This window comes from Glandiceps talaboti, chromosome 23, assembly GCF_964340395.1.
Source record: "Glandiceps talaboti chromosome 23, keGlaTala1.1, whole genome shotgun sequence".
NCBI classification, from domain to species: domain Eukaryota; kingdom Metazoa; phylum Hemichordata; class Enteropneusta; family Spengelidae; genus Glandiceps; species Glandiceps talaboti.
The window spans coordinates 4,521,990-4,541,543 of record NC_135571.1 but is presented as its reverse complement, the minus strand read 5'-3'; the positions used below and the strand labels follow the sequence as shown (position 1 = coordinate 4,541,543).

At 35.7% G+C, this 19,554-nt stretch overlaps 1 protein-coding gene across 1 annotated transcript in view; it reads right to left on the bottom strand.

The window, feature by feature from the left end:
* LOC144453173 (uncharacterized) overlaps positions 1-17,274 on the bottom strand; it is a 75,516-nt gene extending 58,242 nt beyond the window's left edge. Inside the window, exon 1 of the mRNA XM_078144452.1 lies at positions 17,106-17,274. The gene's annotated coding sequence lies outside the window, so the exon portion shown is untranslated. The remainder of the gene's footprint in view (positions 1-17,105) is intronic.
* Between the last annotated feature and the right edge of the window lie 2,280 nt (positions 17,275-19,554).

Here is a 19,554-nt window from a genome sequence, read left to right as displayed (position 1 = left end):
GTCTAATATTAATAAGGGATTTCATGTCTTATTGCAGATCTCATGAGATACATGTATGGAAATATGCCTAGCAACAACAGTTGTCAAACGTGATTGCGGTCAAGCTTTTGCCATGCCATGTGTGATGATGTTGAGAGCAATAGTGTTGCTAAGTGTTTGACACTTTCAGCTTGACCACCTTCAAGTGGTTGCTATGGATACAATGGTTCATGTGAGATCTTGTGAGATCTGCTGTGAGACGGAAAATGGCTTTAGTTATTATTTACATTTTAACAATTTTTAAATTTTAGTGAATAACATATATTGTTGGTTGTCTGATTCAAAAAATAATACAACAACTTCATTTGTACACTGGTACATGTACATTTATTGGCGTTTTAAAAGCTAGAGAAGTAAAGTAAAGTACATGTACAAGTACATTGTACATGTGGTACTTCTGGAGAACTGAACTGTTGTTTACGACATTTTGGTCTGGTTTTCACATGCTGCAAATATTGTAACTCAAGCTACTGGGACGCAGAGTAAAAGGATATCACTAGTTGTTATCGAAAACAACTAGATATGGAAAACAATACCGCTTTGATTTGTATTGCTATAACTATGCAAAAGCAATATTCTATATCAAGTTACATAAATACATGTCGGGAGTTGTCTGCGATTCTCATATGTCAGTTATTTCTTATGTTGTTACAGTGAAATATTTCAAGCTTCTGTTTTTTACTAATTTGTCTGGAATGGAAACTAGAGATTAGCACTAGGGGTTGGTTTGTACATTTTACAGGAATGATTGGGTCAATTGTAATGCTGACAGAGCAGACAGGGTCGTGGACTCGTAACTCACAATGCTGACTGGCTGTGTGCAGTCTAATCTGATTTGCAAAATTGGGTGTTTCCCTTTTCAGTATTATGTGACAACTCAACAAAAAACTCAGACCGATATCATTTGCCTCATAACAGAAACTTTCACCTGTCACTTAACAAAACACAAACAAAACATTTGTTTCAATTTTAACACAGTCTGTGGGAAGATTGTTATTCAGTTTGACAAGCTTACATGTAGCCGAACCCCTACTCCGATGTAGCCAGTATTTATCTCAACCCTTTGCACTTAAATGCAAAATGAACCATTCCTCATTGATGTAACACAAAAAGGTAAATAAACCTGACAAGTGCTGTTAGGAATAAATTACATGTACATGTCTACATGTATGTTTGTCTTATCAATATCAGTGCCCTCAGTGTGACACGGCCCTTTAGGTCACTGGTGTTTTCCATGACCTGGCCACTTGGGAGATATGATTCCCCAATATTTTTCTCAAGACGAGTGAGCTAAGGGGCCTTGTCACTACAAATCAAAACAAGTAGTGACAAACACTGATATCATGAGTATTTTTCCGGCTAAAAAAACGAACAAATATTCAAAAAATACATGTAATATAATTCAACCTCTTCAAGCATATTTTATGAAGAATCGGGAAGAGAATGATTTGAAACTTTTTGACTCATATTTCAATGTTTTAACACAAAACAAGTGATGTGGACAAGGGTTGTGATAAGCATGTACAATGACCAGGTATACGACATGTACATTTTGTATATTATCCGTATTTTCTGTTCAAAGACAATAACTTGGCTAGTGCATATTATAAATGTACATGTATATGTAACAGATCCTCCAGTAAGACTGCAGTCAAAGTATACAGTGTGTCCTCTAATGATAGCCAAATTTTGTTGTTGTGAGTCAAAATGATTTATAAACACTGGCATTTCTTTGAGTCACCACATAGTAAGAGATATGAGAACACCAATTGTTGCTGCGTCACTAAAAATTGTGTGCGTCAGTGGCACGTCAAATTGGCGTAGAGGGCACACTGGTCACCACATAGTAAGAGATAGGGGAACACCAAATTTTGGTGCATCACTAGAAATTGTGTGTCAGTGGCGCGTCAAATTGGCTAAAGGACACACTGACAGTATACTATATGTCTGTATTTTTCTCTACCTAGACTATTTATAATGATTTATGTACATGTATAATATTTACTATCATTTATCATTATTTTCAAATGTTCCATGTTGAGACATCTCATTTAAACCGGATTATTATTAATATCTCATTATTTGTAAACTTATAGATGTAATAAAATATCAAAATTGATGTTGTTCTCTCAACACTTTCATTTTTTGTAATCATTCATTGTACATGTACAATGTACATTACCATGGCTACAAAAACACCCATGTTCTCTGCACTAGCTTAGTTCAAACACCATCGTTGTCACCCTAGTAAATTCAGCTGTATTCACCACAAAAACAGCTGCAATTTGCCTGTAGACATGTACATGTACACCACAGCCGCTAACCAATTAATTTATCTGACAAACTCAATTTCAAGTAAACCAATTTCGTAAAAAACTTCATATCATAAACACCACTACTACATTATACATATATATAGTGCATGTATACTATATTATACTGTATATACTAGCCACAGCATGTAGTTAATTTCAATTCAACCATTGACGTCAGAGAATAATTGCAACAAACTGATTGCAGATATTGTAATTCAAACTTATATGATATCCTGATAGGAAAATAATTCCACAATTTAACGATGTATGGATAATGATGTCTACACTGATAGGAATTTAGTGTGTATCATTCAAGATTGAATCATTCAGTTATTATTTATAGTAAAAGTGATATTTATTTCTGATGTTCAGAAGATGAAAATACAATTGGAATGAATAGTCTGGTCTAAAATTATAGATGACATGTAACATACTGACATGATCTGTAGGTTTCCGTACTCCATGAATCATACAACATGTATATACATTTGTATACAAGGATAATATATTATACATAATGTATGTTGTGTGAGTACAGTGTAGGTGAGGACTTCAGACAGTTCAGAAAGAGTGGATGTTTTTAGTTCTATATATGAGTATGTCACTCTGTAAGCATATGTAACCATGTAGATATGGATATGTTAATAAATACCGTTACATATATTGTGTGGGTGTGGGTATGAATGTGTGGATTTGTATGTGTGCGTATGTACATGTGCGCATGTCACGTATACACCACACATGTACATGTACATGTATGTGTGTATGTGAGTGTGTGTGAATGTTTTTTTAGCATATACATGTATTGTGCATGTCTGAGTGCACTATACGCACGTGTGTGTGTGTGTGTGTGTGTATGTACATGTATGACAATGTACAAATGTACATTTGTATGTATGTATGTACGTGCATGTAGTATGTACTGGTATGAGTGTGTGTCTACATTGTGTGTCTGTGTGCATAACAGTGTGTATGAAAAGGTATTTGACATACAACACACAAGATTTGCTACATGCTATTCTTAAATATTTACAAAGTGACTGAGAGTATTATAAATAAATTATTATATTATTATAATTTGTTATGACCCATGAGTCATAGTCATATCAGGGCTCGAAATTCGCGGTAGTCCCGCGTCCACAGACTACCAATGTTTGTCTCTGGGCTACCAAATTATGTGAGTGGTAGCCCAGTTGGGCTACTAAGTTTTGAATGAAACTGTGACAGTCTGACTCCGACGCCTTCCCGGGCCGGGGGCCTCCGAGGTCGCAGTCCTGTGGGGCCTGTTCTCCCAAAATTAGCGTCAAAATCAGTGCGTCATTTCCAAATTTGCATCCACACTACATGTATATCAAATGTACACGAAATACATGTACACTGTACACGTCATTCTTCCGTACATCGTACACACAGCTTGTACTTCCAAAATGTCACAACAAAACATTTATATGCAACAATATTCTGTATAGCAATTTAATGTTATCTTTCTATACTTTCAATTTTCCATGGTAATCACTCTCTGGAAATATGATCTCCGGCCCAGGCCCTTTTGGCTCTTCTCAGAGTCACAGTACACTCTCGGTACAGCACTGCAGTAACTAAATTCCATCACATGAATGACAGCTTTAACTTTCAACTTGACAGAGACAGTTGTAATGGTGTTTGATAAAATATTATGCTGCTGATGAGAACTGTTAACTTGGTATACACCTGTCCTACAGATTCGTTTATTCTTGAACGATGCCTAAAACATTCCGTGTGTAAACCACGCTTACACAACCACAGAGAGCATGCAGTGAATGGTAAAATTCACGTAATGCATTTGATCTAGTAGTAGTAGCAAAGCTCAAAAGAAAGTTGAAGTTTTAGTGAGAATGAAATGGTGACATGATGGTTTGAATTTATCTGAGTGAAGTTTTCAGCATGGACCATCTGCCGATGTGGTCTTAGACTCTGTTTGATTATCTCTTCGCCCATGAATGGAAGGGCCTTTGCCGTAATGGTCGTCATGTATTGATACAAAACCTGTCTAACCCGTCTGTTAATAAATAACCAATCACGTGGATAGATAATGATAACAGCACATAGTTTCTAAACTACCCAAGACGTAGTCTCCACATCAGGAAATGGCCATGGGGCTTATGAAACTGTTTATACATTTTCCATACGTTGAATCATATTCAAATTTTACAGGTCTCACTGCACCAAGAGATTTAGCTAATAGTTACAAGTAAGAACTGCGACTAGATGTCTTATTCTTCATTGCAATAATAACCGTACGTTGTTTGCTAACAGTAAGCCTCACATGTCCCCTCTTTATGACACGTCCCCAGAGACACATACATGCAAAACATTGCATCCCCAGTTCAATTATGGCGTGAAATAGTACACACACATAACGCATTAACGTGACCTCTCAAGATATTCAATTAATCATCGAATTCAATACATCATATAGTTACATATATACACAAACATCATTAATTTAGGAATGCATGCATATGGGCTACCAGTCACTGCTCTCGGGCTACCAAATTTAAATGATGGTAGCCCACCCAGGCTACCAAGAAAAAAAACGAATTTCGAGCCCTGCATATGCAGACAGTGCAGTACAATGTTTTATTCAACTTTACAGAGAATACGACATCCCCATTCATTAATCATCTAGTGTAAACAATATCAGGCTATGTATCATTACAATAATTTGCATACTGATATTGTCAGGGTTTTTTTTATAAATAAATGGAAAGGGAAAGATACAGGTATAATGTCTATGTATATCTATATACAGTAGTTGACTATATGTCAGTGTAGGGTCACCTTAGATTTTGTCCTTGATATGTTTATACAAAATGTACTTATAAATTAAATTACAAAATGTACATGTAATAGTCCATATTTTTTTTGTTATACATGTACATGTGTGCACTTTTGTACACGTGTACATGTGTGTATGTGTGTGTGTGTGTGTGTGTGTGTGTGTGTGTGTATCCATATGTGGGTACAAAAATGTATATATATACATGTATATATGTATGTATGTATGTATGTATGTATGTATGTATGTATGTGTGTATGTGTGTGTACGTACGTACATACGTATGTATATATGTATGTATGTACATTGTATGTATGTATATGTGTGCATGACTGCATGCATTCATGTGTGTGTACTTTTGTGTGTATGTGTGTACACATATGGATGTGTGTGTGTGTGTGTGTGCGCGCGCGCGCGTGTGTGTGTGTGTGTGTGTGTGTGTGTGTGTGTACACATGTACATGTATGTATGTGTATGTATATGCATTGGTGTGTATGGATATGTGGTTGTGGGTGGGTGTGAATACATTTTGAATGTGTTAATGTACATGTACATGTATGTCTTGTCTACATGTACATGTGTATGTGTGATTTATTCCTTTAAATAAGCCATAGTTATTAATTTTCATTTTTATTCATACTCAATAACTGTATGATTGATGTTCTGACTGAAACTACAAATGAAATACTACATTATTCATAAGTCTGGAATTATGACTAATAATTTGTATTGAATTTTACAATTCATCAGAATATGATGATGACTTCATTATGTTGACGTTCTCAGAAATACATATACAACGTGAACAATGCAAAATTTACATTCCAAAAAATTTCAATTAGTACGGAAATTTATCCCTTTTGTTTGCATGAAATTACTTGTGTGTGGGTGGGTGGAATTGTGACTCAATAGTTGGGGAGAACCTGCAGTGTGAGTTACAGATTGTACACATACATGTATCATTATATATCAATGTTATTGTTTATTGATACAATAGACACAGTACTGTACATGTACATATATCTAATGATGTTGGAAGAGTTAAACTGTGGTTCCCTGGAACAGAACTTTACCAGGTAGAAAAGATCTGCAGTATAGCCTGGAATCTATACTGTCCTGTTGTACAGTATAGCCAGGAATCTACATGTATACTGTCCAGTTCTAAACTACATCAAATCTGTCTTGAGCTACATGTAAATGTATGATGTGGACAGCTTACATTCCAACTCAAATTGACTACTATCAAACTGACAGATAAATGTTAAATGTACGAGAACTCAGTTGTATCTAACTTGACAAAATTAACACAATTAAACATGACTCAAAAGCAGTACCAGTCCATAGATAAACTAAACCCATACTGTGCATACAGTTGAGTAACTCTGTAAATAGTGTAATAAATAGTGTGTATACAGTATACTTGTACATGTATATACATATCTGTTATATATACAATGTAGACATGTATAGAGTGTAAATAAGTACAGGACATACTGTGCATACAGTTTACATAAATGTGTCTGTAACTGTTAATTTAAAGTACCCCTCCCAATCTAATTGTTACTAAATTGTCAGCCATGTGTTACAGAATAAACTCATGAGAATTTCACATGTAAACTCTGTTAGTGTTACTCCTCACACTTTTAGATTCTAAGACATACAATGGGTTTTAAAGCATGTCAGTCACGTGTATGCAATTATTCGTCCAGGAGACATACCCACAGCTGATGTGCATATATTTACAAGATATTCTCTACCTCTAAAGCCTTTCTCTCTCAAATATCATTTCAACTTTTAGCAAAACTCAATGAATAAATGTTGAAGGGTGCTCTGGTATCGATCCCAATCATGTAATGGTTGATGCCACGCTGCGAAATAATTTGACTCTTGACCTGCCCCAGATATTTGAAATCCAACACGACAACTTACTGCATGTAGGTTATAAACTGAAAGCATCCCCTACCAAGCATTTTTCTGCCAACACATTTTCCCGCCAAAAATCATTTGAACAATGTCAAAATTGTATTTCCCTGTAACTTTTTGACATCTTACAACCTTATCCCAGACTGACCTTCCATTTGTACTTGCATGTATAAATTAATGCAAAACTTGCATCAATTACTTTCTTTTCATATTAATTAGAACAAAAATTCTTGTTTTATGATAAAATTTTGTCACATTTCAATTTTATTTTAGACGGGACCAACAGAAATAAAACATATTTATGGATTGACACTAAAATTATGTTACTTTCCCGCCAAAATTATGGGAATCAAAATTTTGTTGTTTTTTTTAAAAAAATTTGGCACAAACCTTTATTTTGCACTGGAATTATAGAAATAGTTCATATTTATGAATTGACATCAACATTTTGACGACAAGTGACTCAATTTCCTGGAAAAATCACAAAATATAGCGACAATATTTTTTGGTGAGTAGTGAAGCGGCTAACGAAACAGATGCGCCATTGCATACAAACATCATAATGATGCAACAATAGGATTTTTCAACCATCAGCTGACCTTCACAATATCATCATAATGCGGTAAACAGACCACAAATAATGAAAACATGTTTAGTGAAATGGTTAGAGCAGACATCGCAGCAGTGGTGGGTGGTCATTAATTTTTGTAATATTATTTAATTTTTTGATTTACATAATGTCTACTACACAAGTTATTGAAATTAGATGGACATTAGAGTCTTGTATATAGAAATTCAACATCTGAAAAAAGCTGTACCTGTAATCGTAAATTGTACAGTGACCAACCAAGTCTCGTCTAGCTGTCATCGGCTAAATACTTCAATTTATCAAATATTCATGAAATATTAATCAATCCCTGGGGATTATTTTTAATTAACGTCCACAAACTCAAGCAAAAGTAATTAAAAGTATGTAGAGCATGCAAGAGTTATGATAAGCAAACCATGAAAAGTGCACAATTTAATAAATGTTCAGAAAATGACTTTGGCTTCATAATTTTGTACAATAATGTATACATTTTATCAAGAACTCTTCACAAGTATATTTTGATGACCAAAACTGAGCAATTAACTTTTCCAAACAAATGTTAATGTACACATGTATGCTGTCAGTATTTTTGATAAAGGCTTTATATGTACAGTATAATTGCAAGTGCATCAAATTCATCATCATGTACAGCACGTTAAAATCTACCTGACATCCCATAGTATTTTATGTGGAAGGTACATGTATGGAAATTTACAAAATAATTTTTGTTTTTAACATAAGTACAATCCATACCACCAGAGTAAAGCGTTTTCTGTATGTACCACAATCATTTATACTATTTCTAGCATCCATATCAAGTACAACCCATAACACCAAAGTAAAGTGTTTCCTGTATATACCACAATTGTTTATAGTATCCATACAAGTGTAAAAGTATACTGTTTCATTTGCTAATTCACCACATTAGAAAGGCTACATGTTACATGCTGGGCTTGTAAATAAACCAATTGAAACAGTATACTTTTACACTTGATATGAATGATATAAACGAGTTTAGCACATAGAGAAAGTGCTTTACTTTAGTGTTACTTGTTGTAAATGTTTCTGTTTTTGGGCACATAATGAGACATGCTGTCAGTATTCTTAATATGGGCAGTACATATTACAATGTAATTTGTAAAAGAGTAAAGCTGCGTAAAATCTACATTGTACCTGAGTTTCCCTGGTATGGAACTACAAAAAATGTATTTAGTCGGGCTCCAATAGGGAACTTGCAATCCAGACTGAGCATGCTCAGACGCAAAGGACTATGGGATTATCTGAGGTTATCGTATTAATTAATCTGGAGCTACCGATAAAATAAACCTCCCACAATGGTCAGGTTGACTATGAATTGATCATTTGTGGCTACAAACAATATAACAATATTGTTCATAATACTAATTGATTAGCATTTATTATCACATTTCCCATGATGCAACATTCAACATGGCAGGTTTGCAAGTTCCCTAATAAGAGGTACATGTATGTAAGTATGAAAATTTAAACATTCAGTTTTACCAGATTTCCTCCTGTTACCATGGTTCCCAAACTTCAGAATAAGAATTTTATTTTTTAATTCTCCATGAAAATTATGCATATTTTTTACTTAAAGGCCAAGGTTTCAATCCCAGGTTCTCACATTCCTCTTATTTCATAGTTTGAGCCATACAGATCATAGGACTATTCTTTAGTTCAGGACCAACTTTTTCTTTTGCTCTGCTACATGTAGGTGACTATTTTTCCATACCTACATTTTAATTGTACATAATCCAAGCTGGGCCTTTAAATTTATTACGCCACTGTATGTTTGTTTCAAAGCGTCTTTGATCATGCTTTTCAAAATTTCGTTTTGTCGAGAAGGATCTCCTCAACTTCATAAAGAAGTCAAAGTTGTACTTTGAAGATGTTTTTTTAAGCCTTGATGAAATTGTAAACATCCATAACATAACACTGCCTACATTTGCAATGAGTTATACGTGTGTACAAAAAAATGTACATGTATTGTCTCTGAAAGCGAGGCAATACATTGTATGTCTCCTATGAACACTCTGAAAATAGACAGAAAGATACCAGTATTTTGTTATTATCACTGATTGACCTTTTTGTACTTTGACCTATGACCTGAAATGCTGAACTACTTCCAGGTCAATCTGGATCCATGACACAATATTAATTATGGAGACTGAATAACCAATCAATCACAGTTATTTTTAATTAGTACATGTATAAATTTACCAGATTCTGCCTCCTCCACAGCTCCCCCTTTCCCAAATTCCGGCTCCCCCTTTCCAAGATTCTCAACAATACATGGGACACCCTGCCGCCTAGCAACTTAGCCATTGACACACACCAGTTACTTGTGGCACCCCAAATTTTCCATACCATCTGGTCCCTCACGAGAAACCAAATTTTTATCATTTAGGCTCACAATAAACATTTTGTCTTCATTAGATCCACACTCATTTCTCATAATACAAAACAAACTGTTCAGTGTTTGTTTTCAGACATAATTATCTGAATATCTTACTGACGTGACCTTGTTATGCCCTTTACAACAAATGTAACAATTAGATGTTAGACACTCTTACGCAGACAGTTACCCCGTTCAATGCCTTCTACATGCAGGTACTCAGAGTCTCCAGACACCATTGTGTACACTAGAACTAGGAGTGACAAATGTCAATTGACTATTAACCCATCAACACTAATTAGTCAAATCTATCCATAATATATGTATGCGTTGCCTAGGAGATTTAATGAGGGTGTTACCCTCCTATGAGATAATCCCTAAAGCTGTTATTATATGAACCTATACAATATTACATTGTAGCTTGTTATAAGACTTATTAAGAGGCAAGCTCAATTCAATGTTGGGTAAAAAACTAAATTCTTTTAGTTTGGGGTGGAGGTGGGGTTTTGTTTTTAATCATTCATGTTCTCATCCTACAAAAATGATTTTTTTACTTTCAATGGAATCTGTTTTGTACATGTACCCCTAATTTAGTAATTAGAAATATTTTTTTAACAAAAATGTCAAGTCGAGAAATGAAAGAATATTTGCTATATAAATGCATGGCACTAAAGTATTTGCTGGGAATGAGAGCTTTGTATTCATACTACTACCATGGAATTAACTGTGCTGTCTGAAACAATTATCAAGTTGGCCAATTTTGTTGACAGCAGGGAGGAGGAGGGGGGAGGTCTGAGACCTAACGAAAAGAATTGATTTATTTATCCTATATTGAACTACTGATCTTGCCCCTATATTTGTATAATTGTACGATTTCGTGCATATCATAATAGCAACATGTAATTTAATAATCTTCGTAACTGCACAAGCTGTTATAATTTAGCAAAAATTATAATGACATCGTAAATTACAGTCGCAGTTTTGCCTGGGGAAAAACACAAACATATGTTTCCTTGCATACATGTACAAGTATGCAATCTTCTTAAGATAAATAGACACTAGCTAGTTATGCAGACACTGAGACAGTATTTATTAGCTCTAAGATATGTATACATAGAACTCTGTACTGTGTCACTATTTTTTCACAACATTTGCTGTTGAAAAGAAAACACAAAATCTTTCCTGAAAGCAGTTCAATTCTTTTGATCAAGAGAATTACACTAATCTGTCTACAATTTTGATGTGGTACAAATCATTCTTGCAAACCAGAGTTATTATTTCTACCACTACATTTCGAAATAAATAGCCTCCCAGTGGGAGGCTTGTTAAGAACGTCGCCATAAAACAGGCTGTGGTTTGCAACGATGGGTACAAATGCACTACTACAGATAGAAAAGGTCAAGTGAACTGTTTCAGCCACAATTTTCTACTGATTTCAATTGATCAATCTGGCTACCTAGCCTGGTGGGGTTTCAAAATCAATACAAATTATATTGGCAATGTTTCAATTGTGTAAATATGATGATGTGTACAGATTGAATGTGATATGTTTGCTTTTCCTTTCATCTTCCACTTTCATTCTGCTAAAGAAACTCAGGCAGAGCTCAAATTTAACTCCTATACTATAGTAGGTAGTCAGATTTAGCCAAGTGAATTGTTTTTGTGATAGTTTTCTATTGATTTCCATTGGTTTAACAGACTACCATATTATAAATTTGGTTGCCTAGATACAATGTTTAGTAGTCTATGTGTCCTGGACTACTGCTAATTTGGCAGTCAAGATACAATGTTTAGTAGTCTATGTTTCCTGGACTACTGCTAATTTGGTAGTCTAGATACAATGTTTAGTAGTCTATGTGTCCTGGACTAATGCTAATTTGGTAGTCTAGATACAATGTTTAGTAGTCTATGTACCCTGGACTACTGCTAATTTGGTAGTCTAGATACAATGTTTAGTAGTCTATGTGTCCTGGACTACTGCCAATTTGGTAGTCAAGATACAATGTTTAGTAGTCTATGTGTCCTGGACTACTGCTAATTTGGTAGTCTAGATACAATGTTTAGTAGTCTATGTGTCCTGGACTACAGCTAACTTGAAACCCTGAACTGAAAAGCAATTTTATTTCACCCATACACACTGTGACACAAAAAGAAATACAGCTACATTTGGTAGTCTAAATTCTACAACAAATGCAAATGCCTTCTATACCAGACTACCAGGCTTGACAATGTTGCTTTTCAAAGATTTTAGGTTAACATTCAATACATGCATGCAAATCTCTGAGAGCTGTGTTACACTCGAATAAACCATATTTTGTTTAGAAGCTGAACCCAAAATAATGCCAGTATATATTTCCAATACATAAATAATTCATTTTAAGACTTCAATACAGTACAATATCTGTACAGGATAAAAAGAAACATATGCATGTAAAGTTAGGAATACAATGTGTTTGGTTTTATGTCCTTGACCTTATTTCAAGTCCTCAATATGAGAATCAAATTCCATACTCTCCAAAATTCAACAAAATCACTTCTAATCTCAATAAAGCCTGGTGTGTTAATTAGAAGGATAAAGATTTACTTTCTTTTTTTAATTTGGTCCTTTGGGACATCATTTCTGGTCCTCTGCTCTCACTTGTTGCTCCTTGAAATAATTACCTAACAAACATAAATTACTAAATTATACACCATATCAAGGTCAAACCCTGAATAGTTTGTGGTGTTCTGTAGTTTCTTTCATTCTCCCTACGAAGGTTTACTGTTTGTCTGACAATTACAGTTTTCTTGTTCAGGGCAAAGTAGGCAAAATCTTAACCTACATGTAAACTTGAGAACGACTACCGCTGCACTATTCCACTAGATCCTAACTGACATTTTGACTTTTTGAATTTTCATTATTGTTGGGAACGGAGCAAAACTTTATTCTTTTTAAAATGTCAAGTTACGATAACTGAATAATGTACAGTGTAGGAGCAATAGTGGTTCAAGTCTACACGTAGGCTAGTAAAATCTACACGAGTTCAAAAGATATTTGACTAGTAGGGGTTTCCTACCAAAATTATCACATGGTATAACTTTTGGTATAGAAATCTATGCAAGTTTGCCTGGAGTGTCGCAAACCTTATTAAAAATACTGATTCCGTGAGTCTCAAAGATTGGGGCAGTGAAAACTTCTGGTACATGCATTTTGTTCTGTTTCATAATTCAGGTAGCCTAGAGATAAACAATCTACAAGCAAATAAGACCCCCTTCCTTCAGTCAGAGATTTGAATAACCTTTTATTACAACTGGCTTTTTTTAATCCTATTATTACTATGGAAGTGGGGACCAATGGTTGCCAAAAGGTGACTTACTTATTCATAATGAGGTTGAAAGAAAAAACATCCTGGGATGATTGTTCTCTCAGAATGTGAAAATAATTGGTAGATTTTGAACACATGACTGCACTCATGTCAATTTGTGATTATTATATAACAATCAACTGTTCACAATGGTGTATTTACTAAGAAATTCAGAACTGTATTGCCTTCTAAGTTCTATGGTTCCTGAAGTTGAAAATCACTGAGACCCAGAATCTGTTAGTCTGTGTGTTAGTCATAATCATAATACAAATGTATGTTACAGATCTGGTACATAGAGATAAACCTGTCTTGAAGTCACTGAATATTTTTAGTGGCTGTACAGTACATGACGTATAGTACATGTATACTAGATAATTTCTGCAAGTCAATAAATTCTGTAATTTTTTGGCCTGTGGTTGGTTCACTAATTTGGGATCTGCACCTAAAGTTCAAAATCATCAACTGTGCAAAGCGAACAAGATACATTAACTTCAGAGTTGGGACATTTTATAACTCATAACATGTACATCACTATTGGGGATTTCTTGACAAATAACGTGTATAATTGTATTGTGGACTAGTCTAGTCCCTATACGGCATCATTACAACTTACACGTCCACACGGCATGACGACTAACTGAGGGCACACATTTCAGTGTTTTTGCCAAAGGTTGGGGAAGAATGATAACAGAAAGGGGGATATGGTAAAAGTGGCATAGTTTCCAATACATTGTACATAATTTTGCTGGGAACCCTGGTAAAATGAAGGAGTAACTCAGACAGATTTTACCTATATACTTTAATACCAGCCTTTACAAAAACACTGTTATAGGACCCTGATAAAATAACAGGGGAACTCATGTACATTTGAACTGCTTACTGCCCTTCACGAAAACACTGACATTCATAATCAAACCTCCATTTATGTTTTGCTTGTTGGAAAATAAACCATAGCAATACATGGAATTCAATTATTCTAATTTATTATTATAGACTTTAATTCGGACAGCGACGTCCATATAAATATATGTTACAGAAAAGCTACATTTGCTGCAAGTTAATGGACTACCAATACACAGTTTGATTATTAGGCAATCATATTTGAATATTGAATACAACAACATTGGTATGTGGAAAATAAAAACAACATTATGAAAAATAATCTGATTTCTTCTCCGGCTTTTAGTTTCACTGTTCTTTTTTATCAAGTTTAGGACAGGTCTGCTGTTTAATTTCCAAAAACAGGAACAGCTTGCTAGGATTGTACATGTATTAGTTAATACACAATACCTTATCTATCATTGTTTTGTGATACATACAATATTTCCTGAGCTCTATAACAGGATATCCTACCTAGGTACATGTATATGTGTGTGTCTACACAGCTATCCAGGGTAGTAACAACTATATCATGTATAGCCCAGAGACTTGGCTATTCAGTTTGATAATACTAGTGTTGCTCACCAGAACACCTCCCCTCCCCCTCCCACCCCCACAAAAAATGAAAAGTCAGTCTGATATAATAATTGTGTCACATATTGAGATACATGTAGCCAAGTATCTGAGCCATTAGTACAAAAATTTAGCAACAAATAACAAACAAACAAACAAACAGCTGACTGCAAACCCACACGTAAGACATCAAGTAAATTATTATGCTCAAATGTTCATTAGTATTTCAGCTGTCTGAAATAACAGCTGATTGGTTCAAGGCCATTGTGTCTCAACCAATCAGAAATGAATATAGAGTGCCTGAATTACAGTCCAAGTAACAGAAGCCATAAAAATTTTCGAGGCCTCACAAATTTATGTTTGAAAATACCATGTTGCCAATCTCTGCAAATGTGCTTAGTTATACAAAAATGGAACAGCACATGTCTAACATTGCTCCAAGATTCAATTTGAGCTCATCTTGCAATGTGTTAATGGGGGGGGGGGGGGGGGGGCACGACGACGACGACGACGACGACGACGACGACGACGACGACGACGACGACGACGACATCCATACTCAAGTCTCAAAATTAGTTCATACACATGTACCAAGAATAGAAATGTGTACAAAGGTACAGCACTGACCATCACTAACCCCTTGGAACTAACCTGAATACTGTAAACCTAGATATTTTCACCACTAGAAAAAATTGTGTTTTTTTTCAGTCTTCACCTAGTTCTCAAACACTAATTTGTACTAATACCAGACTGGTACATCGTATTCATGTACAAGAGTTTTGCATTTTTGTTTTCTAGCAAAATTAGCAAAAAATAAGTTTCCAGTTAACATTATACATAATGCCGTGACTTTGCTATGGTTAGATGACCATGGTTAGATAAAGTAAACAGAGTGCCATGGACATGATTTTGAAGTGGAAGCGATGCCCAAATAAGAGCAGTGGATGAGCGTTTGACTACTACACATCACTTTTCTTTTCTCAGTTTCATTTCATTTCATAAGAACAGTACTGAAGTTTTATAAATTTTCAAATACATTTTTTCCAACTGTTTCTGTTGTTACGTTTGTTGATTTATTTGTTTTTTAATTCAAGCTATCCATATGGGTTTACCCAAGTGGAACATAGTTGACCAGATAATTGCAGTGTGTGTGTAGTTACCTTCATTCTACAGTAGCAGACAATACATGTGTCAAGGATGTCCACTTGTCGATCAAATTGACACCATTATTTCACTTGAGAGTGAAAACGTCTACATTAAAACATACATGCACATTATACTGTGTATACTTTGAATAAAACACCTTAAAACACCAAGGAGAGAATAATTTGAAGGTAACTGAGTGGGGCAAGTGTATACTATAACAATGGCCTTTTGTTGTCAACAATACAAACCTGGTTTAACTTAGGGGGTATATTTAACCCTGCCACTGACCTTATGCTAACCCCCTCCCCCCTAGCTAGAATACAAATATGTAACTTCTGTACAATCAGTCCACTGTTCTGCGGGAACTGTCATAATGATAGTTTAATTACAACTTGGGAAGTTTGTGTTGCAACAAAGTGCAGTTATCAACACAAACACTGGTCACCGAGGTACCCTAGTTTGGAAATTCTACAGTTTACTGGGACAAGAAATGGCCTTCAGTTAGACAGCATTGATTCGGGATAGGGTACCGGGTGCCCTGAAAATGACACAATTGTTCTAAATAGACAGTCGAATATTTAACATATCTAACGTAACGGTGTTTCATGCAAATATCTCCTACATTTTAAATAAATTTTACAGTCGTAAAAACAGATATGCCTTTCTCAAGAACACGCAATTAATTGCTGCTATTATTTAGGGAATCTCGTGGGATACGCAAAACTACTCTAAAATAACCCACTCATATTACAACTTGAATGGGCAGCGCTAGTGCTATTCGAGTTGTGATCAGGAGGGCACTAAGGACTTGGCACGTACGCATAATCTAGTGGAAATTTCACTCGCATAAAATTTTGGCCTCAGTTTGTTTTATTTTCCGGCAACAATTGCTAGGTTGTTTGTAAAATACCAATTTTCATATGCGGGTCACTAAAGCTTAAGAAAATTTGAATAACGGGAGAAATCCTTCGCAGACGTGGAAACGCATTGCTTCCGGTGTCTCCTGCATGTATTGTAAATCACCCGGCCGCCAATCCCTATTCAAAAACAGAACTTGCAAACCTACCGGAACAAACGGTCTCTCTTCTCTTGTCCCCTTTCGGAATGTCCCAAAAAACCTTATCCATTCGATGTAGGATGCAGTAGTAACCCATACGTTGTCAGGTTCTCCCAAAAACGCAAAAAATAAAGGAGTGTGCGTCCGTTATGTCTGCACGGTATGTCCGATATCCATTCTTATATCAACCATTTTAAAATTAGCATAGATATGACTCACTCGTGAGTAGCTCTTCCGTTGTGTAATTCTACACCTCAACAATGAGGGCGCCATTCGTCAACACCAAGCATAAATTAGCGAAAGTTGCCAGAAAGTTAAAGCAAACAAACGCAACTCCACATGAAATTACTTCTCACTAAAACCTACCAAATAACAAGATTCAATTCTGCCTGGAAAAAATCTAAAAGTAACAAATATCAAGCGTCTTTAGACTTCAATTAAAGGGGGTGGGACCACCTGTTGTAATGGCACTGAACTTTGGAATTTGTTTGTTTTTTGGCTGTAAGACAAACGATCACTCCTCACAGGGGATTCCGTTTGCCCTTTTATGGGTAACGTCTGCAGCCAGGGTTCATAGCAGTTAAATAGACCATGTTTGTGTCAGGTGTTTTTGCAAGATAGCTAGATATTTTTGTGAGAAATTACCAAATTTGGAATCGAGTGACAACTTGAGTCACAGCAACCAGAGTGAATCGACCTTTATATATTATTTCACTATGATGACATCGAGTGTAGTGAAGCAATGGACGAATTGGGATATTGCATCGGGTCGATTTTTATGAATGTCCCGTCTGTTTTCGCGTTGCTGGTCGTCACAGTAGTTTAGCACTTTGGCAAACAATACAACCATGTTAGTGTCTGGCAAAATGACAGCATTAGGTAACTGGAGCTGGAGAGTTAAATTTTGCATTGCAAGAATGGCAAGCGCTGCATTGCTATCTACTACTGCAGTAATATTGTGGCATTTGATTTTGCTATACACAAGAGAAAGATATCGTTATTGCCTGTGGTTTGGCTTCTATGTTTTGTTGTTGGTTTTTTTTTTTTTTTTTTTTTTTGGTTTTTTTTTTTTTTTTTTTGGGGGGGGGGTTGTTTTGCATTTGGCAAGACATGACAAGCAAATGGCCGCCATGGGAATTATTCTTTCCAGATGGCAAGTTCCTGAAGGCACACGCTCAGCGAAACCGTCAATGCTGATATCATAATGGTGTCTTCCATCATCGCGTGTAGTTACAACAAAAAAGCAACAGGTTGATTTTGGTCATAACGTCAATATAAAACCAGACCAAACATACGTTGTCATTATTTCAGCACTGTACTAATTCTGGTGACGGTATTTTTGGAATATTCATAAATACAATGTACCAAATAACGATATTTTTTTGAATTACGAAGATTCTTGAATTGAATAGTACCCCACAAGAGACTGTGACACACAGGTCAGGGCCCTGACACAGGTATCATAGTCACGATTTGTTGTCAACTTTAAAAAAATCGTCGTTGTTGGCGCTGTTTGTAACAATTGTACACATTGACACCGGGGCGTACCGACGACGAATCTTTCAATCACGGTGACATGTCAGACGTTGGACGTTATTGTTCATGGTTTTCTCTCGCCATTGCCCCTCCCCCTCCCCCTCGTCTGTATACTTCAGTTTCCAGCCTTATTCATTTCTAAACTTCTTTCATTCTTGTTGTCGATAGATAATTGTATTGCACATTCGACACTTTTTGTTCATACAATTCACTCTGGCGGTGTATGATTCATGGACTCTGAATACAATGACACTTACGCAAGAATGAATTTTGAACAGTATGGATATAAACATGACACATACATGTATTTGTTGATTTACACTGACTATATTTGGTCATAACAAAGAAAAGCAAAACTCTTTTACTTGGGGAGGGGGAGGGCTGACATAAAACCTCGATTTAAACTATGATATAGTCTGTAATTAGGTACGCCGTGACGGGGCCACACGACCCGGGCACATCGCACACGACGTATTCTTAGTGCAATGTTAATGTAACATCGATGTAATTTACAATGATTCGATATGACATGGCATAAACATTTTCCTCTGTGTGTCCGACTACATTCAATCATGTAGGCCTACAACGCCAGTATTCAATACTTAGTCAAGTTCAGAGGTGTTGTACAGTTACACGTTGAAAGCGCTGCTGAAAATAAATGTTTTTAGGTTCTAAAGGCATATATATCTTCGGGCTTTTGACGTAATTTCATGGGAAAGTATTTAAGACCCGCGCACGACTGCACGCGAAAATGCGCACCCACTGAGCTCGTGCAGTAAACATTTCAATCCGAGGAATGAAGTATACGTGGGTACTCGACTTTGTCAAATACGTGTAGTAATGTCCGATACATGTAAGTCACGATCGGAGATAGTAGGTGGTGTACGGGAGTGTGACGGTCGCTCCTATTTTGCACTCAGGT